Source organism: Pinus tabuliformis, chromosome 9 (genome assembly GCF_031772625.1).
Source record: "Pinus tabuliformis cultivar Carrire ecotype Pingquan chromosome 9, CPIR1, whole genome shotgun sequence".
Classification (NCBI taxonomy): Eukaryota; Viridiplantae; Streptophyta; class Pinopsida; order Pinales; family Pinaceae; genus Pinus; species Pinus tabuliformis.
In genome coordinates this window covers 399,292,302-399,317,324 of record NC_142307.1, presented here as the reverse complement: position 1 = coordinate 399,317,324, position 25,023 = coordinate 399,292,302, and the positions used below count along the sequence as shown (strand labels likewise).

At 36.4% G+C, this 25,023-nt stretch overlaps 2 pseudogenes; both read right to left on the bottom strand.

Annotated features, from left to right (window-relative positions):
• Positions 1-7,479: 7,479 nt before the first annotated feature.
• On the bottom strand, positions 7,480-10,418 carry LOC149148827 (NF-X1-type zinc finger protein NFXL1 pseudogene; annotated as a pseudogene).
• Positions 10,419-10,897: 479 nt separating this feature from the next.
• Positions 10,898-25,023, bottom strand: part of LOC149148826 (putative galactinol--sucrose galactosyltransferase 1) — a 69,425-nt pseudogene continuing 55,299 nt past the window's right edge.

Below are 25,023 nucleotides of genomic sequence, written 5' to 3'. Positions count from 1 at the left end.
TCTGCGACGTTTCTGAAGTTGAAAAAAGAAACCATTTGAGAAGAAATCGTGTTGAACCTCGGGTCCAAATTTTAGAGCTTTTCGTGCTATATTTAAGGAGATATGATCTGAGGAATTTGGTCTTTTTGCAGACTCCTGAATTACATTCCAAACAGGTGACCTGGGTAAAATCGTCATAACTTTCTCTATGGGGATCGGATTGAAATTTTGTAAGAAGGTACAGAAAGAGGACGGATTGTAGTTTCTTGTATACATTTTTGAGATCCAAAGGTCAAAACAGTGACTCGTGGCACGTCGTACAAGTTCATTCTACTGAACTAGTCTATAATCAAGTCACTGTGGGAGATTTCGCATAACTCTTCCTTGGAGAATCCAATTTGGGTCAGACTTGTGGCATTGGAAAGAGGACACAGAGGGCTACTGCAGGTCACAAATTAATAACTAGATGATCGAAAAGTACAGAGATACATCAGAGGCAATATCGAGCTCCTACAAAATGAAAAAAGGTGTGTAGATTTTCTTAAATTTTTGCTTAAGCTTGGTTAGAAAATTTATTTTGAAGGAATTCAAAGGGCATAATAGAGCATTATTATCAGTAACTGATGCCCCGAGGAAAGAAAATGCAAACACCTAGTAAGGAACCTGAAAGCTCTAGCATGACTCATGAAGAAGAAGAAGAAATGCTATATGATATATCAAAATTACAAGAACAAGTGCAACAAGTGTCACTTGCACAAAAAGCAACAGAATCTAATATGGATGGTCTAAGGAAAGATGTAGAAGCTAAGATGAATTGTTTAAAGAAAGGCATAGAATCTAAGATGGATGGCATGGAAGCCAAGGTGAATGGCATGGACGCTAAAATTGATGGCATGGATGATAAGATGGAAGAATTGAAGATAAATATGAATAAGTTGCTACAAGAAATGGTCACTAAGGGTGAAAGGGTACTAAAGGAAACTCATGATGAGAACAAAAGAAATGTTAATCATGATTCCATAGACTCTAATGTTGGATCGAAGACCCACCATGTTCCAAAAATCGATATGAGGAAGTTTGATGGCAAGGATCCCGCCACATGGATATTACAGATGGAGCAATTCTTCGATCTCAATAATGTGCAAAACACACAAAAGGTACGTATGGCAACTTTATATTTGGAACCAAATCAGTTTGTATGGTATCAATGGCTTTGCTCTCGTAAACAATTTATCACTTGGGCAATTTTTACGGAAGAATTGATAGCACATTATGAGGATACAAAAAGCAACACTTTTTTTAGCCAATTGATCAGTCTCAAAGAAAAGGGTTCAATAATGGAGCACATTGAGGAGTTCCAAAAATTGAACATAAGGGTAAAAGATATTCCAGAGGAGCATAGGATTGATGTGTTCATAGGGTCTTTAAAGGATAATATCCAACATGATGTTCGCCTTTGGGAACCTGATTCATTAGAGAAGGCATTCAGGTTAGCAAGAAAAATGGAAAGAAAAATTATGGCAACTAGGAAGCATACCACTCACAACTATAAAGAAAGAAGTGTTGTTGCCCCTAGTCTTCCACAACCTATAAGGTTGACACCACAACAATTGGAAGAAAAAAGAGAAAAAGGGCTTTGTTACAGTTGTGATAGCAAATACACTAAAGGTCATAAGTGTGCTGAGAAGAAATTATTCTACATAGATTGTGAAGAGGAAGAAGAAAAGGAGTAAGAAAGGTCAAAAGAAGAGGATATACTCCAGGAACAAAGCTTAGATGAAGAACAAATAAATCCAACCATATCTTGTAATGCATTGGCAGGAATTACCACTCCTCAAACCATCAAGATAGAAGGACAAATCAAGAAGAAAAAGGTAATAGTGTTGATTGATTCAGGAAGCACCCACAATTTTATTCATTGTAAGGTAGCAAAAGAATTGAATTGCTTCCTATATCCAGCACCAGAGTGTCAAGTGATGATTGCAAATGGAGGAACAATAAATTTCTCTGGAAAGTTCCATAATATCAAGCTATCCATGGGAGAATATGTATTGACTAGCCCAATGCTTTCCATTCCAATGGGAGGTGTTGATGTTGTACTAGGAGTCCAATGGCTACAATCCTTGGGTACAATAGCTTTTAATTTTCAAGAACTTTTCATCAAATTCTCTACGGAAGGAAAGGAAGTTGAATATAGGGGTATTGTAGGGAAACCAGGAAAGATAATCAGCTCTAATGGTATGACAAAGCTTCTAAAAAAGGAGCAAAGAGGTGTAATTGCACAATTATGTTCGCTAGATGTTTCCACATCGGAATCATCTATTTCTCCAGATCTCCAAAAATTCCTGGACAATCATTCCAAGGTATTTGAGACTCCCAAAGGTCTCCCACCTATGCGTGATCATGATCATGCTATTCATCTGATTCCAGGAAGTGTTCCTCCAAACATCAGGCCGTACAGATATCCCTATGGCCAAAAGAGTGAAATTGAACTTATGGTTGCAGAAATGCTAGAGGCTGGTATAATTCAATCGAGTCAAAGTTCTTTCTCTGCTCCAGTAGTATTGGTGCACAAGAAGGATGGATCATGGCGCATGTGTTCGGATTATAGGGAGCTCAACAAGCTCACTATTAAAGATAAGTTCCCCATTCCTGTCATTGATGAATTACTGGATGAATTGCATGGATCAATTTACTTCACCAAGTTGGATCTTCATTCAGGATATCATCAAATCAGAATGAAGATTGAAGACATTCTGAAAACAACATTTAGAACTCATGAGGGTCATTATGAATTTTTGGTCATGCCTTTTGGCCTTACCAATGCACCTTCAACATTTCAAGGTTTGATGAATTCAATTTTCAAACCATTCCTTAGAAAATTTGTGTTAGTATTTTTTGATGATATACTAATCTACAGCAAGTCTTGGAAGGATCATGTTGAACATGTTGACATGGTGCTACAACTATTGGAGGAGAAACAATTATATGCAAAAAGATCCAAATGTTTCTTTGGAGTCCAGGAGGTGGAATATCTGGGTCATATTGTATCTCATGAAGGAGTTAAGGTAGACCCTAGCAAAATTAAAGCCATTAAGGAATGGAAAATACCCACATCCATAAAGCATCTGTGAGGATTTCTCGGGTTGACAAGGTATTATCGCAAGTTGTTAAGAATTATGGGAGAATAGCAGCACCTCTAACAACATTATTGAAGAAAGATGCATTTTCATGGACTCCGGAAGCAACAAAGGCCTTTGAACATCTTAAAGAGGCAATGTGCCAAGCACCAGTCTTAGCTACACCGGACTTCACAAAAACCTTTATTGTGGAATGTGATGCTTCAGGAAATGGAATTGGTGCTGTTCTAATGCAAGATGAAAGACCCATTGCTTTTGAAAGTCGTCCAATCAAGGGAAAGTTTTTAAGCAAAGCTATTTATGAGAAGGAAATGTTGGCAATACTCCATGCACTTAAGAAATGGCGACCCTACCTAATGGGAAGACACTTCAAGGTAAAAACGGATCATGATAGCCTTAAATACTTTTTAGAACAAAGATTATCCTCTGAAGAGCAACAAAAGTGGGTCACAAAGATGTTGGGTTATGACTTTGAAATCATCTACAAAAAAGGAAGCAAAATGTGGTGGCAGATGCACTCTCAAGAAAGGATGAGGATGTGGAAGCATTGTTGTGCGCCATTTCTATTATCCAACCAGATTGGATAAACGAAGCAAGGGAGGAATGGAAGAATGATGAAGAATTTGGGCACTTATTCGAAAGTTACAACAAAGATCACTTATACCTCTGTAAGAATTCCCAGCTAAAACAAAATATTCTTATGGAATTGCACACTTCTCCCTTAGGAGGGCACTCAAGATTTTTAAAAACTTACCACAGGGTTAAGAAGGAATTTTTTTGGGATGGCCTTAAATCAGATATTCAAAAGTTTGTGTCGGAATGTTTGGTTTGCCAACAAAATAAAGTTGAAACAATTAAGACACCGGGTCTATTACAACCTTTATCCATTCCAAGCCAACGTTGGGAGGAGGTTCCAATGGATTTTATCACAGGTTTACCCAAGTCTGAGGGAAAGAGTGTCATCATGGTGGTAGTTGATAGACTTACCAAGTATGCACACTTTTGTGCATTATCACATCCATTTAAAGCCAATACAGTTTCTACTGTATTTATGGAAACAATTCAAAAGCTACATGCAAACCCAAAGATTATTGTAAGTGACAGAGATCCCATTTTCACTGGAAATTTTTGGACAGAATTATTTTCTTGTCTTGGTACTCAGTTAGCTCATAGCTCATCTTATCATCCTCAATCTGATGGGCAAATTGAGATAGTAAACAAATGTTTGGAAGGATATCTTCGTTGCTTTGTATCTGATAAACAGACACAATGGGTCAAATGGTTGCCTCTCGCTGAATGGTGGTATAACACTTCCTTCCATATAGCAACACAAATGACCCCATTTATGGCACTTTATGGGTATCAACCACCATCCATCACATCATATTTAAGAGAAAATTCTAAGGTTCAGGCAGTGGAACATCACATTGAACATCAACAACAAGTCCTCCAACTCTTAAAGGATAACCTCGTGTTGGCACAGAATAGAATGAAACAACAGGCATATCAACATCACAGTGAAAGAAGTTTTGATGTAGGTGATTGGGTATTCCTACGGCTACAACCATATAAGCAAATGTCCCTTAAGCAAGCTAAGAAGGATAATAAATTATCACCAAAGTATTATGGTCCGTACAAGGTGTTGCAAAAGATTGGTACTATGGCATACAAATTGGAGCTTCCTGCAGCTTCTCGATTGCACCCAGTTTTCCATGTTTCATGTTTAAAGAAGGTTATAGGCGACAAGCTCCCAGTTCAAACAATATTGCCAGAACTTGACGAGGAAGGAAAAATTATATTGGAACCGGAAGCAGTCAAAGAAACAAGAACTCGACAGCTACGAAATCGATCAATTTCAGAGTATCTTATCAAGTGGAAGAACTTATCCACTGAAGATTCCACATGGGAGGATGAGAATTTTATGCAGAAGTATCTAGAACTACTCAAGCGTTGAGGACAACACTTTTTTGAAGGAGAGGGGCATGTTGGGTCCCTATAATAATAGTGATTACCCCATTACTATTGTAACTATACCCCTTATTAATATTGTTGTGCCCCTATTGCCCCCATATTGTTATTACTGTGCCCCATAGAATCCCTCTATTGTTATTTTTGTGGCTTTATATTATTATTGTTAGGTCGGCTGGATTATATTGTGACTCCTTAGACTCCTATATATAGAAAGGAGGTTTTTTCATTTGAATCATCAAATAATTGTTCATTTATGTAATGTAAAGTAGGTTTCCCCCTCGAAGAGGCTGAATTCTAAGGCGTTGATCTATCTTTTCTTGAGTTGGTTTCCTAACAAAGAAAAAGGAAAAAGAGAAGGATTGATCAATCTTCCCTTTTACCTGTACAAACAGAGATGGCTAATGTGGCATGGAAAGAAGAATTCAATCCCTCCGAAGACCTCTCAAAACTCTCTCAATATGCCGGGGCTTATTCGGTAGCCACTATGGATAAAGCATCAGAAGTGAGAAATTTACCCAAGGAAAAAGATCAGACAATTGTTTCCTTAGAGGCACAGGTATCCTAAAAAAAACAAAGAATAGATCAATTAGAACAACAGTGAGCAGCGTAGCAGCAAGTAAAAAACCAACTAAATGAGCAATTGCTCAAGGAGAAATAGAGGATGGACCAAAGTGCAGTACAGAAACAAAAGGAATTATCCACAACATTGGCCAAGCTGAAGACAATGAATGAACAAATGAGTAAAACAAAAGATGAGCAAATCGCTCAACTATCACAACAAGTAGAGAAGTTCAAGAGTTTTCCTCAACCAAAAAAATTCAAGTCCGAGGTTCTCCAGATCAATAAGGCATTGATTAAACAACTAAATTTACTATGTCATAATATTTCCCTTGCTGAGCCCCTCTGTGAGATTGCTTCATCAATGATTGAAAAATCAGTTGACACCAGACAAAATTTGGAATAGGCCAATGAGACTTTAACAAACCTTTTGGCTTGGCAAGAAACCAGTGAAGGGAAAGCTGCAAATCTACCTAAAATTCTAGAATCACACAAAGATATTCTTTTCCTAGAATGGCAGTCACAATTAATGAAAGCAGAAAGGGAAACTTCAAGATGTAGATTAGCTAATGGTAATTTGATTGAGTTAATTAATGATACTATTTATCTGTCTAATATGATTTCACTGTGCACTCTAGGTAAACTACCATCAACCAAAACATTAGAACAGGCATGCAGACAAGAATTGGACAAGAAGGAGCGACTAATCATAGGCATCCAAAGTTTAACTTGGGACACCTTTTGATTCTTCCTAGTTAAACCATACAGTCAAAGGGCAGCACTGAAATGTTGAACCGACGCAATCAGTTACATGATTCCCGAAATTCATGATGCTACGTAATCAGCTCAACTGCATTCTCGTCTGAGTCACCCTCTAGAATTGTAACCAATGCTTGCTATCTGCCAGCAAAAGCCAAAGGATGATCAACCAAAATAGTGAACCAATCTACTGACTGCAAGAGAGCCTATTTTAAGGAGATCTTTATGATTTGGTTATACCACATAAATAGCATTTTTATTTCATAATCAGTTAGCTTAGATAGTATTTATAGACCCTTTCATGTCTTTAGAAAGGGTCCTCAATTTTTGTATAAAACTTGGATAGGGAGTCACACTACTGTGCTTCCGATATATTTTTTTTTATGAAGACTCGACCTATATTTTTTTATTTTTAATGAAGAATGCTTTGATGAGATATGCACTATTGCTTTTTGTGAGAGTATTTCTAAGTTAGAAGATGGAATTTGAATGTGATTGATATCGGGAGGGATCCGAATTACATATGGTACTATTATCTATGTCTTTGCTCCATTCTTTTATATGAATCAGCGTTTATTCAAACTTGCTATCATTGGATATATGTATGTGTTTTAACAGTAGTCCTTATACTTATCACTATTGAATGTTTAAGAAAATGTTATACTTTCAATCATATTTATGTCAATGATATATGAAGAATAGTGTAATATTGTTTTAATGATTACTTTGTTCAACTATTTGAACAAAGTAATTATCATATGAATGAATGTCCTTGTCTGTCAATATAGTCATCTATATGCCTATTTATAAATAAAGATCATCAAAAGTTACACTAAATTGGAAATTTCTCGGGATAGATTAGTTGTTTATTATTTTGCACTTTAAAATTAAACATCCATCCATTATCATTAGATAATAGAAAATCAACCACTTATTCATCCTATTTACCAATCATTGGGAAACTCGTCCCATTATATCCAGTTGGAGCCACCACACCAAATGGAAAAGGAGCTGCATTTAGGGTTCGAACTGGGTGGTTTTCCCCGATGTTGATGCAGCAATTTTCAAGGCATCAACAGGAACCCACAGATGTTAGAGGCTTGGAAGGTGTTTGGGCTACATTAGTTGACGAAGTCTCTCCTGCATTATATTTCTCAAGAGCTCCATATGGATTTCTTCTTGTTAAAATAGGATTTCTCTGGAATTGCCAAATTGGCCTCGATACTTCAACACTTGACCAATCCTCCCCCATGAATCCTCCATCCACACACATTATTACTCATTTTTAATTTTTTTCCATGCATTAGCCTATTCTGATGTCCTGTCTTTTTTTGCCCAAGCATTGCGGTTGGTTATTCCACCATTATGAGGGACTACGAAAGCACCTTGATATACAAAATCATGATCCAAACGTCTAAGAGTAGTTACAGCCCTCACATGATCTGTAAATATGGATAATGCATTCTTGTCATTCAGCCATACAAGTTCACACTCACCTCCAAATCTCAAAATCATGGAACTCACTTCTGTTCTCTTAGTAAATCAAACAACGCAAGGATGAGCCTAGGATCCATATCTACAATTGAAATCAAATGTGGAGCTTGCACCATCCCTATCGTAGGAAGTGACCCTTTGGGAATTATGCTACGTATGGGGATACTGATTTATGTGTAGCTTTTATGACCAGAAAACGTTTTGGTTCCCATCTAGATGAATATATGGAGAGTTTCCATCTTTCTGCAAGATGTCTCAACATATCCCTTTTTTCCTTTGGTATAGAACCAAAAACATGCACACGAATGCTTCTTGAGCGAGATTTTGTTTTCCCCAAAACCAAGTATCTAAACCTTTCCTCAACAGCTGAAACTCATTGTGGTTCTCTCCTGATCAACTCAGCCATAAGTTCTGAAATTTGTTCATTCACCCCTGGCAGATCAACTGTTTTGCAAAGGCCAAAAGCATCTGCCAAAATCTTCTTCTTCTCCAACTTTAGACATTCTTCATCACATGAAAGCTTTCTCTGGCCCAGAGGTACTGTATTTGAATTTGATTGCACTGGTTGAAGAGGAGCAGGCAATTTGTGAAGAATAGAGGCTTTAAAGACACGATCAACTCTAGTATTGTTGCCTCCAGCATCACACGGGACCTTTGCAGTCAATCGACCACATGAACAAGTAATAGTCACTAGAAATTCACATCTAGTATCAGGGCACGGAAGAGGTGGGTGACATGAAGCAGTACAAATATGCTTGCAATCTCTTCGAGGAGCTCCAAAAGGTTACCCACATGAGATTCTACCTATTGATGATGAATTTTCCTTGGAAACTGAGTCATATGGAGGTAGATGGCATGTCCTAGTACACACATGCATTCCACATTGCCATGGTTTCCCACAGAGCTTGTTGCATCTAATGTCCTGAGAACCACATGGCACATTTTTCAGAGCTACATGACCCCCTACACATTCTTTTGCAACAGGAACAGTACAAGGAGGGAAATCCCTGATATGGAAATCATGAGTCGCAGGATGACCACATGTCTAAGGAATGGAGCAGGGATATGAGCATGAAGGAATGGGTGTTCCACAAGGGACTGGAGGAGAAATTGAGGTCTTCCCACATGCACAAGAAATATCAGTGAAAATAGTTTCAAGGTAGGGTGGATAGTGGCCACTATGGAAAAGTCCTTGGCAAAAATGCTACCCACATTACAATTTTTTCCCTCAGGGCATTTGAAATAAATGTGGATCCCAATCACCTAAATGAGTAATTGAAACCCCTCAATTTGTAAGAGGGCAACCTATTTCACCGCATCTATGTCTACCACAATTTTTCTTTTTTCCACAATGCTTTTCACATGTGAATTCATCGTTCTCCTCCACGGATACCATGGTCTTCTAGCAAGGGACTGTCATAGATGATGATCCACATCAACATTTTTTATTAACAGAAACCAAACAAGGAGGAAATTTATACACAAATGTTTTCCACATGGAAGAAGCTTCTCACATACCTCTGAGTAGGTTGGTATGCTATCCATACAACTCTTCCTCTGATTTTGTAGTTGAGTTTTACCATAGGGGCAAGATTTGACCTTCCTAGGTGATAGTTCACACTCTCCACATTCTCCAGGATGACATATCTTGTTGCACTTATGATTCTGAGAGGAAAGCATTTTCATGCATGGGTTCTTACATGCAAATACACCAATTTTCTAGTCTATTTCCCCTTGGATCTCCATATCGCCACAAAGTATCATCTCCTCCTTTTCCCTACAAAAGCATGAAGCTTTTATTAAAACCTTGCAAGGATCACATGGGCCTTCATGGAAGGCATTGTCACAATAATGGTGTCCACATTTGAGAGGATTTTCGTAGCACTGTCCACATGATTCAATTGATTTACGATCATAACATCTTGTAATTGTTGTTTTACCACACAGGCAACATTGGGGGGAGCCATTACTGAGCAAGGTGGGAAAATTCCTGGATGACATTGCATAGTACATTTATGTGAGAAACTGGGAGTTTTCTTTTCCTTTTCAAGTGGCTTCCCACATGGTCCTCCACATGAATGTGGAGTGAGATAATATTCTACTCTTGGCTCTTGCACCTTCCCAAAAAAACAATAGTGACGAAGATGATCCGAGAGTGAAAGCGGCACAGACTGATAACCAGGGAATCTCTAGTTGGAACCCTGACTCTGCCCAACAAACAAATCTACAGAGGATGGAGATATTTCCCATTTCCTTACAAAATGCACGTGAAAAATGGCATAACAACTACCACAAGACCAAATTGTCTTTGATCATCCAAGTATTTCATAGCATATCATGCAGTAAACCTTTAATAAATCATTTATTAAACTTCTCTTCAATTTTCTGCACTAGCTTTGGTACACTGGATCTATCAAAATTTGTCTTCTCCCTACTATCCTTCTTTGTCAATATAGACTCGTAGCTCAAAGGAGGATGAAGAAGATTCTTCCTCCAATCTTGGTTGTTTATCACCATCTTCCTATTCCTGAAACCCTTCATTTCTCATCTCTGTTGACCTGTAGATTGTGTGAGTTGATTTTTGTCAATGGAGGGGTTCATAAGGTCCTCATTTGTGTAATTTTGTCCATGGATGGATACCCCATTCTACATGTCATTATCACAATTTCTTATACTCTCAACATTCTCTTTCCCAAGAATGCCCTGGTTTGCATTATGTACAGAGGTTTGATTGCAGAGTCCATCGAAGACAACAAGTGTAGCAAATAATAACTTCTTTGTGGCTATACCCAATGAATTCGCGACCATGGAACTCGCTCGTAGAGTGTGAAGTTCCAAAAATGGATTTGGTGGAAATCATAGGCGTAACGACAAATATCATGAGAATAAAGATAGAGTTATTAGACAGGTGTCACAAGTTAGTAAAAATGGTAGAAAAATTGTGAGGTTAACTGATTTAAAAGAAAGGCCTATCATTCTAAATATATAATAATCAGCTACAACTCGTAGACTTGAATATTGGAAAATAAACTTGGAAGTACAGATAATAGATATATTATAAGGGGCATTGCATGGAACATATCCCAATCAGGCTTCATAAACTCTCCCACAAAAATGTTGTTGTAGGCTACAAAAGCAATATGAATGGTATGTGATTTAGGATCCCTTGGCCAGAAATCATCAGAGGCTCTTATAACAATAGTTTGTTTGGAACTGCATGAAAAATTCAATACAAATTTGTTACTGTTACAATCAAGGGAGAGAAAAGAAAGCATACACAATTCTATGGAATTGACCTATAAAGACCATCAAGATTATGAATCATGCAAGCAATTATCCCATTATCAGGGAAATTTTTAGCAATATAAGCCTCCATTTCTTGATGATACTAGTTGTCCAATTTAACATGACCACCATGCCCTGCACCTAATGTATCGATAATATTCTGGACATCCACTTTGACACCATTAATGCCAGCAATTGCTAGATACGAGTGGACATCGTCATAAAATTGAAACACAAGTTTGGGATGGACTAAGCCCAATCCATTTAATTTTATGCATTCTAATGCCTCATCTAGTTGGTGAAGAAGAATCCCATGAGGCTAAATAGGGAACGAAAATTTTGAATTATAATGCTCCATTCCAAAAACATCAGGCTTCACTCCTCCCCAGTAACTAGTGATAGCATGCCAAAAATAAATGTACCTGGAATAATAAAAAATTAATATAAACTGAGAACAAACTAGCATGTCAAATCAACTATGGAGGAAAGTAGTCTACATATACAAATGATAGTTTAAATATATCTACTAGTCACTAAACAAAGAAAGTAGCTTATGAATTCATGAGGCAAGTACTAGAATGAAGGGTTTGGAGCATATAGATAAATAAGGAGTAGAATTGAGTAATTCCTAATGGACATCTAAGGTAGCTTACTTTAAATCGTGGGTATTCTTTGCTTCTGTAACAATTTGTCTGAGGCCCAAAGCAAGATCCTCTTGTCTTTGACCAATCTTTCCATCTTTTAGAAACTTATAATTCACTTTTATATGTGTAAGCATATTTACAAAATTGAATTATGAGCCCATAGAATGTTTAGAGTTCCACTAGAAAATTGAGCATCAAAATGAAATTATCTTCATATTATAAGAAATTTGAGAATAAAAGGGAAATTATCTTCATATTGCGAGAAGATTCAGAATCCAAAGGAAATTATCTCCAGATTTCAAAGAGAGATGAATTATTGTCTTCAAATGTCATATTTGAAGAAAAAAGAAGGTCAAACCTACTTTTTTGTATTTCCAACTGGAGGAGGCTTTACATTAGAGTCCATTTCAACATATTTACAACCATCATCAAGAAGTAGAAACTTTGGAGGGGTGCCCCCTTTCTCTAGACTATTAAAGAAATACAAAAAAATCACAAACATTTGGAATGAGACCCTTAGGATAAGGTCACAGTGTAAATACATCTCGACAAGAGTTTATATACGATTATAGAACATAAAAGCAGGGCACGAAAAATAATATAACTTTCTAAACCTTTTTCTACACCCTTAGTTGTGACATCTGTGTAAAATGCGTCCCATGTACACCACCCAAACCAATTGAGTATATCAGGTAATTGCAAGAGAAATATTCAAATCATAAGACTACAAAGAGCCAGGGAGAACTTATAATGACTTAGTTAAAATAGAAATGGATATGTGTTATTCTCAATTAAAAGTCAAGGCAAGCTAAACGTTTTAGCACATTGAACAATTTCAGAAACCATTGGAAAGAACCAAGCTTCAGTTCCATGAGAAATTACCATCTTTCTTTCACGATGAGCAAAGGTTTAAGAGTGTCTCTCAACAACCCTATGTTATCAATAATTGATTTTAATCATATAACATTGATTCTAAAATATGAGAAGTTCCAAAAGAGAGGAAATTAAATAAGAAAGTTTTATAATGCCTCTCAACAACCCTGCGCTATCAATAATTGATGTTAATCATATAACATTGATACTGAAATCTAAAAAGTTCCAAAAGAGATGAAATTAAATAAGAAATTTGAAACATGGAAACGTTCTCACTTTACTGCACTAGTAATCACTTCATATGGATTCGTTCCAGCACCAACAAAAACTAAATAAAATCCTTGAGTTTTCTCAACAGAAGGATCTCTTGGAATGCCAAATATGAAGTAAATTCAAGAGAAAATCAAAATGTCTATTTTACTCCAGGGAATTGAAAATTGAGTCATATTAAGAATTTTATTTTATACCATTCATAATCCCTGCAATTCTTATCACTTTCCAAACATATTTCAAGCTCATTTTTTTCATTTCCTTGCAAAACTTCCCTGAAAGATCCTTCCAATAGTGGAAAGAAAACAATATTAATTTTTGGCTCTTCAATGCTATCACCCACACTAGTGCTCAAAGGTGAACCTTCACTACCTTCAACTAGAAAAAAATAGAGTCTCAAATCGGACATCTCTCCCATAGGAGCCCATCCTCGGTGTCATACACCAAAGCTTGAAATGGAACAAAGACATAAAATGAAGGCCTCTGCAAAAATACATATAAAATCATCCATTGTAACCCATAGAAAAGAATTGTGATCAGGATAACCAAAAAATTCCCCAAAAAATGCACTTCTTGCACTACCAGAATGCATTGTAAACGTCCTGCACATTGAAGTTGACATTTTATGAATAAAAGACACTGATAATAAGGATTTCATACACTTAAGCATGCACTTTCAATAAATTAATGAAACCTAGTCTTGACAATAAAGAAAACATCCAAATTGAAGACAAAATATATCCTAATACAGTAGTCTCCTACATGATATTTTATTGCATTATTAAGCATGTAATATTCAGTATGTCCTTCAAAAAAACATATCAAAAGTTCAAAACCAAAAAAAAAGAGATCCTAATATCATTTTGGTGTTTATTATCATACATGAACATGTAGTTTTTCAGATATTAATGAAACTCATTCTTGACCAAATAATGTTGCAACTAAAAAAACATAAAATGATAGATTCCAATACCTAGCATTCTATTACTTTGGGTTTTACATAATTAGATCATGTAAACTATTAGACTATTGAAAAAATAACAGTCAAAATGACCTTCAAATTAGGCTTCTGAATACAAGATCAAGTTCCCCAAAAGAAAGTGTACAACACAAAAGCAAATGGAGTTAGGCTTCTGAATACAAGATTAAATTCTCCCAAAACAAAGGTGTAAAACACAAAAGAAAATGCAGCTATGCTTCTAAATACAAGATCAAGTTCCCCCAAAAAGTTGTAAAACACAAAAGAAAATGCAGCTACACTTCTGAATACAGGATCATGTTCCCCCAAAAAGGAGTAAAACACAAAAGCAAATGCAACATTTTGTTGTAGGAACTCAAATACATTTTGTTGTAATAGAAAAAACTAGTAAAATATATCAGATCATTACCCCAGAGAAAGCCACATCAAAAAAGTTAACAATACAAACAACATTCAAATTAAGTTTGATTTCAAACCCTAATATTCAGAAACAACAATTTTCCATGAACAATTTCATTGCAAGGACCAATTTCATTTCTGAGATAAGTGAGGGCATGCCAAGGAGATGAGGTTAGTCCAGGTTGAATGTGACCAGGTCGAATGTGTGTTCTAAAGATGCAAAAAATGATGTAGATTACAATAAGGAATATAATCGGAATTTGGGAAATCTCAGATAGTACGTGGGAAATAATGAAAGCCATAAATGTGTCATGCATATTAGAAGTCACTATAGGTGGAGAAAGTTACCCCATAACCCGATATGCCACAGTACCCCAAAACTATGGCAAGGGAGAAATAAAAAATGGGATCTAAGGACCACATTGTGAGCAGTGTAGACAAAACAAAAAACTACCAGACATATGCATAGTACTCCTCAAACCCAACCAAATATCCATGTAGCATTACTAAAATAGTGCAAACTGGATCTACCTAGCTTCGAGCAAAAGTGATACTCCACCACCATCAAAATCCCACACAATCACACCAATATCCAAGTAGATCTTCCATTAGAATGCCCTCTCCATTGCAGTAGCTTCCAGAATGCCGAGGAAGGCCATAAAACTAGTGGCTCAAACTTGGAGTTTTGTATAGTCTCAATAGTTACTAGCTCTATAACACCAAACTCCAGCACCCCATCTGTTATCACTGAGAACTGCAGTTGCATGTATATAAGTTAAGTCCAAAATTTCATGAATAGAAATGAATGTTAAATGGTTGTTCTCCTATGTTTATCACTTAGGGGTCATGTTCTTCAATGATATTGTTGGGAATCATTTTCAAAACCGTTAGTCATCCTCCATCATGATTGATTAAGTCATGTCTTGTCTCGTATATGTCATTTGTCCTTTTTCGTAGTTTTGCAGCACCTTTTCGCAGTTTCGCAGCACCGTGTGATTGGCTGATTTTGAAGCATAGTAAGGTTTTAGCCTTTTCGTAGCGCCAGCCATTTCGCAGCACATGTCGCTAAATTATAACTGTCTACGCTACGAAATCGCGGATTCGGGGATTTTGCAGCGCACATTCTTGAAATGTCATGTCTGAGGATGAATCATTGTGTCCGGTCGGATTGTTGTCAGTTAGTGTACCTTCCAAGCACTTACGAGGCATCATTCCACCAATAGGTTCAGAGTCATGCATTTAAGTTCATTCAAATGTTTGTGTCATGCGTGGTTGTGTCATGATGTTCTGTTATTATTACTTGAAGCGGCCAGCTTATATGTTAAGCTATTTGAATTGAAATGAGCCCGAGTTTCTTCTTCAAGAGAGCTGCATTGCAAGCGAGCCTGTGTTCTAAAGTTTGAAGTTGTTTTTTGAGTTGAAGCTGCCGGTGTTACTGTGTGCAAAGGTTTTCAAGGCGTAATGGAGAAGAAGGAGCATCGATCAGGAAGGTGTCAAAGGGCAGAACCCGAAGGATTAGACTTGACATTGAGGGAGGAAGGTGTTAAAAAGGCCTTCAAAGACGCTGGTTGCTGGAGTTTTTGTGAAAAGCTGAAGGGAGGACACACTCAGGTAACAAAAGAATTTGCCTTGAATTTTACAGGCTTGAGTTCCAAGGTATCTATGTTAGAATTCCCAGTATCTCCAGAGGCTATTGCTAGGGTAACTGAGATACCTAGAGGAGGGCAGGAGTGGTTCAAAAATTTCAAATTTGATATGAGCCCCTGTAAAATATTCTTGAAGGAAGCCTATGTGAATGAAGATTTAACCAAGGCTGTACCTAGAAGTTTTGTTAAGGAGAATTATGCTATGCTTCTTACTTGTATTCAAAAATATTTAACTTGTGAGGGCAGATATAACAAAGTTTATTCATATCATTTCAAGTTATTGCTGCATTTCATGGGGAAAGCATCTATAGATCTCCCATTTTACTTGTTTCGAAGCCTCAGTAAGATGTGTGATAAAATTCAATTGAGGAAGGATGATTGTGAGTCATCACTGTTTCATCATGGCCTAGTTAAACTGTTAGTGATGGATGGCTTGCAGAAGATTGGTAGGGATTGGGATTCTTTTATCTATATGGCCAGTTTCCAGAGTAAGACAGGCCTCACTCCACAGCCACTTAGAGAAAGAGAAGAATTAATGGAGGAACCTACTATTGCTGAGCTTAGGAAGGAGGCTAGGGAGAAAAAGAAGGTTAAATCTCAGTTGAACAAACCAGTCAAACCCTTAGTTATTAAAGAACCACCTCAGCCACCTCAGTCATCATCAAAGGAAAAGGTCAAGCAAAAGAAGGATGTTCATGGATCAGCTGAATCTAAAAAAACATCAAGAGTTAAAACTAGGGGTCAACTAAGCAAGGAGAAAGGTAAATCAGTGGCTGTGGAAGAAAGTCCAATTTCAAAGGCCAGTCTAAGTGACCTACTTGAGGCTATTGAATTTGAGCAGGGAGAGCCAGTGCATCTTGAACCCATGCATATTGACTTGACCCAATCTTCTCCTGAGAGCACTAAGAAGTCAAAAGCTTCGAAAAGATTAAGGTTTGATGAGCCTAGTGAGGTGTTTATGTTCAAGCCAAGAAGGCCAGTTACAAGGAAACAAATTAAAGAAGCTGAGAAAGTAAATAAAGAAGAAGAAGCTGTTAAGGAGAAAGTACATAAAGCAAAGAAAGTTGTAAAGTCACCCAGAACAGAGGTAATTGAAGTATTGACAAAAACAGTGGAAGCAGTTAAACATAAGGACAAGAATAAGAAGGTCATCATCACCCAAGGAGGAAATGTGATTGCCATAAAGAGTCAAATGAAAACAGCCACAAAGGATTAGGTGGGAGCAACCAAAGAAGAAATTGTCAAAGCCAAAAATGTGATTAAGGAGCGTGCAGTTAGGTATGCCAATTATAAAAGAGCTGTGTTAAAGGGCAGCAGAAATCTAATGGGTCAGACAGATTCTGTGGCTGATGTGTATACCTGGACAGTCCCAGCCCTTAAGCAAGCTAAACTCCTCAAACAAATGAACCTGACTCTGAGAGCTAAGAACAAAGCTTTAAAGAAGGAAATTTCAAATTTGAAGATGCAGCTATGTCAGCTAGCTCATTGATTTGAGGATAAGGTGATATTTTCAGTTTTGGTCAATTTTGTTTGATTTCCACTATTTTGAAGTCATCTAAGTATTTGGCACCTGTAGAGGAAGTTTGAAAAGTCAAAAGTTCAAGCAAAGGAAGTTTTAGTGCAAATGCATTATGTTTTGGTAAAAACAGTAGTTTCGTAGCGCGCTACGAAACTGCTGTAGGTGCTGTTTTATAAGAAAAACAAGGAGTTTAATGATGAGGTCAGCAAATTTTGAAGGAAAAGCCTCAAGGACATAAGGGAAACCATAAAATATTCTCCTAGCTATTTAGAGAATGACAGATGTGCATTTTGAAAAGGTGAAATATTTTGTTTTTAGCTCAAGTCTCGTTAAAGGTACTTTATGACCGAATTGTTAGGGTTCCTGTTAAGGTTATCGGAGATTTTTGTTTGTACACTTGTTCAGCTCACAAAGCCTCCAGCTCATTGGAGTGTATGGTGATATGCGTTGGTTATGAAGAATTAAAGAGCAGGGGACATGTTCTTTAAGAGATGAAGAATGTTGGGAGACAGGGACCGTAAAAGCAGAGCACTTCCCTTGGTTAATTAATGAGCCATTTGCGCAACAAGAATCCAAAGCCAGCTCGTTCAGTGTATTCTCCTCCAAGATACTTCAACCAAAGCAGACAGAGGACATGTGTCAAGACTCAGAAAAGCATCATGCTACGAGGAGGACAGATTTGAGTTTTGAATTAATTAGGATCTTTTGTAATTACAGTTCAACACTTTTGTAATTAATGAATTAGTTATGCAGTAGATAAGGATAGTGAATAGCAACCTTCGATGCTCCCCTCATGCTGGAGGAGGAAGCTCGAGGTGGTTAAGCATGTAGTCCTATATATGTATCAAACTGGGATGTAATAGGGGTTGGATGTTTTTTTGGAAAAGAAAGTTTATATTGGCTTATGTAAAGACTTGTTACAGTAATATAAAGGACTACTTTTTTCTTCTCAGGATTCATACTTTGTTCAGATGCTCAAGATGTATATGGCTTTGTCTTATCCTTTATGTTTTACAGCTCTATAGATATGCAATCACTCTGAATTCACCTAGTTGCTCAGATTTTCTGTGTATATTTATGAGTTGAGGTTCTTTGAGAAATGTTTTGAGTGTTTAGACTTTACATGCCCTGACTTCCATGAATGAGTAGTTTATTGTTTACTGAAATGGTATTTGACTCCATGAGCCCAATGGAAGAAATCTTATGTTGTCTGTCCAACCAGCATGTTTATTAAAGTCTTCATTTCAAGAGTTAGCCCTCTTAGTGTTAATCATAATCAGTAGTTTGTTTTGAGAGAGCCCTCTCAGGTTAGGGAGGCTAATCCTTAGCCAAGAGTCTGGTCTGAAATAGTTACATAGAGTCTAACTGATTAGCAGCCATCAGTACATGATTTTGTGATAACACCATCTATGAAGGGAAGGCACACCACTGTGTGGCATTAACACATAGTTCACGAGAAGTCAATGTCCACTGAGACTCGTTTCATGCCTCCCTTGTTACACCGTTTATCTTTGGATTCAACTCCTTCATCCAGCCCACCATGTGGTCGAATGATCAATTCTCCTGGATGAGCAACACTATTGTTGTTATAGGTCCGGGTATTTCCATCTTCAATCATGTAGTTGCAATGTACAAGAACACATGTAAACTTAGGGCTTTAGCTAGTCGTAACTCTTAGGATACTCTTTTAAGGGTCAGGTTCTTCATGAATCAGTGAATGGGAACATAAGGAAGCATGCCCCACCTGTAGTGTTGTTTCCATTTATGCCAAGTCATTCCATAATAATATCAGAAGGATGATCAATACCACTATGTAAGCAAGCCCATAGTGCAAACAACATCCATCGTAAGTCCAAAGGCACTGCGGAGGTTGTATGCCATTTTTCAACCTGCATGAATGGAAATTGTATAACTTATACAGGAGAATCCCCCAAATTCAACTCTTCCCTCAATTTTTGATTTGCAAACCAGGAAATCGTGGGCAATTCCAACTAGATCCAACCTTCAACCCATGAAATCGGGTGATTGCAAGCAAATGCAATCTCCCAAATCAGGCGACTTGGGCTTTGAATTGTTTATCACCTTTTATTTTTGTGGGATAAAATGTAATAAATATTTTTTTTAAAATAAAATTTGGGCTAACTATAGAAAATGGGTGTAATATAAAAATTTCACCCCTCCAAAATATAAAACCCCTTAAATTTCGCCTTTGGGCCAAGATTCACCCCTAAAAGTTTCTATGCTTCTTACTAGGGAGATCCCCTTGAATATTGGCAGGTCCATCACTGTCAACATATTGATATTATTAGATTTCATTATTTATTAATACTAAAAGTATTATTAGGGTTGATATTAATACTAGGGTTTATTATGGTTCATATTCACCAAAATTATTATTATCATTTTAATTTGGGGATTTTTTTATTTTTTATTTTTTATTTCGGTGAGAGGCACTCTAAAGCCTAGTATGAGGTAGGAATTAGATGTAATATAAGAAAGAATGTAGGTAATTTTTTTAATATTGGCTATATTATAACTAACTAATAACTAATAATAACTTTAAAAAAACAACATAATTTAATGTTGACTTTAATATCAAAACTAAATGTATAAATATAAATAAATATAACCCATATAACAATCTTTTAATCACTTCATCATTTTTCCATGCACACAAGTAAGTGGAACATGTGATAAGCAGTTACAGGAGAACACAAAATTTACACAATGATTTTTATTAAATTTACCAACTCGAAGGTTTTGAGGGAGGGAGTTCGTTACAACTGCAGTTTTTTCTTGCACTCTTTGAGGTAAATGTCATAGCCTCTTTAAATTAATTTTGGTGATGTTATTTAGGATGCAATTAGTTGCAGAGTGTTAAATTTAGGGTTTTAGTATTATGTACATACTTGCAGCCCGTGAGTTGGTATTTTTTTTTAAATTTACGATAAGCCATACATATTGAATTCTGAAATAAAATTGTATATATTCACCTTTATATCACTTTCACCACTGATATTCATTTTTTCACTATGGAGTGGTGGCGACCCAATTGGGTGAATCTACACCTTGCATCCAGGCTAGTAACTCCCACATATTAATTTGTTTAGCCACTGGTAAAATTGGTGCCGAAATTTGGATGAAATGAGCTCGACAAGTAGGAAAAATTCTATAAATAACATTCTCTATGTGGATTGCATTAACTTACTTTGCAGGATTGTTTCCGCAGTCTTCTTTTTAGATTGGAGCCGTTGGTAGTATTGGGAATGGTTGGAGTGCCTCCTGTAATCTCCAAGTAATGTTACAAGTATTTGAACCACACTTTGATAAATACAGATCATGTTATATCGATCCAAGGTTTGAACATATTGTAGGAGATAGGATGTGGACCGTAGGCTTATGATATAAATCATATGTTGTCACTTATAGAAAACATTGGTTGTGGGGAAAAACTCTAAAGTAACCTCTAACCACTTTTGAATTGAAAACTAACCCTTTCAATTTCGAAGGGGGATCCCTTCTATAACTTAGTTAATATGGTTGGTTATGTACTTAAAACAATGATTAGATTTGTTGTAACAAGGCTTCAAAATGTGGTAGAGTTTGATAGAGTTTCATTGGGCATGAAGTCAAATATTTTGCTTAATCAAGAAAGCAAACTAAAACATTCATAGAGGCAGGGTAGATGAGATACTTTGAGATTTTAAATTGTTGAGATGGAATGCAGAATAGAAGGGCAATTGTATACTTATGAGAGCATCAAAAGGATGAATTCTACAAAGCATTGATCAGAAATCTATGGATGACTAAACATATAACTGAAGCACAATAAATATGAGTTATGTTTGTTTACTCTCATCAAGCATAGAAGAACATACATATGACAAAAAATAAAGGAAAACATAAACAACAGAACACATATCCAAATTTCCCAACACAAGAATCTCTGTTGCAGAATCAAGCTTCCTTCATTAAACTTTCATAAATATACAACATACAATAAGTCTTCTAATAAAAAACCAACCCCTCTTCATTCTAGATAGCTTGTCTTTATAAGAAAAATTACAAATTAAAAAGCAGGTTTCTCCTTTTGCTAAACATAAAGCATGCATATCTAATACACGAATATATTACATAAACTCATAAATATTTGTATCTATAGATAAAACAGCCTACTAAAATATTGGCTAGAAATTGTGGTCAAAATTGTTGACTGATATTTTTCCTGGTTTCCTAGAATTTGTACCTCGTCCCCATGCTAAAAATGGCATATGTTATGTTGCTCCTCCTTTTGGGATTTCCTGATCTTCCATCATTGACCAATCCACTGATACTCCTTCAAAACTGGATAAGGATCAAGATCATTGGCGAGATGGTTGTCAATGTTTTATATAAATCAATTTCAAAATTGCGCTAACACTAAAATTGTCAGTGCTCATCAACGTTTAGCAGTGAAAATCGCTGACAAAAAGATTATTGGCCTTCAGTCAAAATTCCATCTGGGAAGTTGGCAATCAAAATTGTGTCATCAAATACCAACTAGCTGAGTGTGCTAGTTTCTTCCAGTAGGATGTCAACATTAGTTTTCCTTTGTCTCTTAGTCCTTTGGGCCTATGTAGAGACCCATTTCATTGAGACTTTGATCTTCTTGGTTTTCTTTGAACTCGTGGAGATTAAGTCTTTTTGAAGGGTTTTTTCTACATCTATAACTTGTTTTTCCAACTCAGGGTTCTACTTTAGTTTAATTTTCAATATCGTCTTATTCCATGGTCTTGTGTGTAGTCTTTTCCCACCTTCGAACATCTCTGCTAACTTGGTGAGTTCTTTTTCAATTGGTGTCTGCTCTATCTCGAGCTCAATCAATTTTCCCTTTCCCTTCTCTGTTTGTTTGTTGAATTTTTTTCATATAGGTTGAATAACACTGAGTGAAGGGGCATCCTTTTTTTTTCTCAGCCTCTCACCCTTTCTGGTATAGACCTTCGGTAATTCGGGAACTAAAGGAGGAACTAGTTCTTGTTTTTGTTGGTTAACTCCTTGTTTTCATAGATGAGGTCCCCTATTCTAGGTTTTGGGGTTGTTTGGATTTCTTTTTTCTTCCTTTATTTCTACCCCTTTTTGGTTTTATAGTTTGAATTTCAGACCCTCCCCAGAAAAGAAAATGTTCCCAATTCCTCCCTACCTTTCTCAAGTGGCTCTAAATCAATAGTTTAATCAAACCTTTATGATATATGAAAGGAGTAGATGCATTTGTTCTTTCCCCAACCCTAATAGACATATGATTTAGACTCTCTAACATAAAATAAGTAGTGTTCATCCTTAACTAACTTTCTATGTGAGTTAGGAACCGGAAATGGTAGAGAATCACCCGATTGGAGCGTCCTTCACATGTGAAGTAAGATTAGGTAATACGCATGAGACAATGCCACTCATCCTTCAACCAGGACCTCTGAATTTTTGAGCATCAATTCTTTTGCTTAAACTCATTCTTCAAGAAAAATGACACGTCAATTTCAGCCAAAACAAGATTTTTGAAGGCTCTTTCTTCATCTACAGGTAGGTCTGTGACTTCTGCAATTACCTCCTTGGTGACAAGAAATGAGATTCCCCCAACGTTAACCTACTAACCATTGAAACCCTTTGCGAAAGCTCTAGAAACTCCATCATGATAACCTGTATAGCAAGAGAAGAATTGTTCCCACCCTGCTTCTCAAAAATGTTGTTGAATTCAAGTGCTTTGGGTTCTCCTTTGTGTATCTTCCCGCCCCTTCCCATATCTTTTACTATCAAATGTTAACACCAAAATCGAGAGAGGGATTCGATCCTGAGCCTTCAAGATACTAACAACTTGTTTTCTGTCGGCGTAAAACATATAACGTTAACTATATATCATATGGGATTTACCATTTGTGGCAAATTATTCCAAAGAGTAGCAATTGGTAAATAATATAACGAACCTAAAATATGATTACAAAAATATTAACATGCAATCATAACCTTTTTAACCAAACATTACCTCTCGGTGGCAGAATCGGGAAACCCATCACATTACATCACCATCTGACTTGTTAGCGCTCACTTGATAGATGTTTTTTTCATTTGATGACGCGTGCTCCATCAGGACGTTATTTGGACACAAAACAAGATTTGCATTTTTTCTTTGGTGTCGAGACTCTAATTGTTAGAGTTTAACTAACCATTTTTACACATATACGCTGCTATTCTAAAGGTGAACGCAATTTTATTTTCAAAATTTGCAAAAACGCTGATATTGTATCTATAAATGATTTAACCTTGTTTTTTTACAACTCGACACTGACACTAAAACTGTCAACACTTCTACAATTATTTTTTACAAATCAATGTTGATATTGAAACTGTCAATGCTTTTAAAACTGGTGACTGAAATTGTGATAACACCACATACCCACTCCATAGGAAATATCTATCACGCCCACTGACTCTCTCTCACACAATCTTGAGTCATCTCTCATCCCTACCGGTTATCTCTCACGCAATCTTGAGACACATGTCCATATGGGATTTTTATCAAATCATTTATCAAATAAAATTTATGTGAAATTTAGGTCAAGGCGGCTTTGGTTTGAACACAAAAACAATCTATTTATGAAATTTCCACAAAATATTTGTAAACACTATTAAAAAAATTCTCACAACCAAACCTTAAAAACATTTTCACTAGAACACATAAAGACTAATTGAGCCGAGAAGCTCATTCTGTAGCCCAATATGATGTGTAACTATGTTCGTTCATCATCAAAGTTGAAATTTTGCTCATGTTAGCCCAAATAAAATTTTTTAAATTTTTAAAATTAAAAAACTATACAAAATATTTAAATCATGTCGGTTCATAAAAAAAATTGCACGTGAAGGAATTGGATCCTTCTCAGCACATGTTATATCCATATTTAAAATAGATCTATATTGGTTTGTATACAGCCCTTACGACTAGATTTCTCTTAATCAAAAAAATTCTCCCACTAGAAAGTAGATGATATGCCTTTGATGTAAACCATATACCCACTGCATACACAATACCAATCAATTGGACAACTATCTCGAACTCCTTCCCACACTACTTAAATCACATCTATGCATGTGAATATCAAACCATTTAACAAATATAATATTATCACATAGTCCTTCTCACTATGTATGTTCCACTCATGAATGTAATTTAGTAATTAATAAATATGAATATGAATAGTCTATGATTTAAATGAAAGGTTTGCATGTATATATTATTCTCTCAGACTTCAGCTAATATTGAAGTGTATTCCCAACTGACGTGATTCTTGTGCCATTAGAAACGTCTATATGTGTAGAATAACATGAAAAGGTGCAACATTAAAGCGAGAAATTTTTAGCCCCGCCCCCTTCCCCCCACCCCCCCCCCCCCCCCCCCCCCCCCCAAAAAAAAAAAACATCTTTTGATACCTCAAAACACTCTCAGAAAGCTTCAAACCTTGCTTTTTGAAACTTGGTTCTA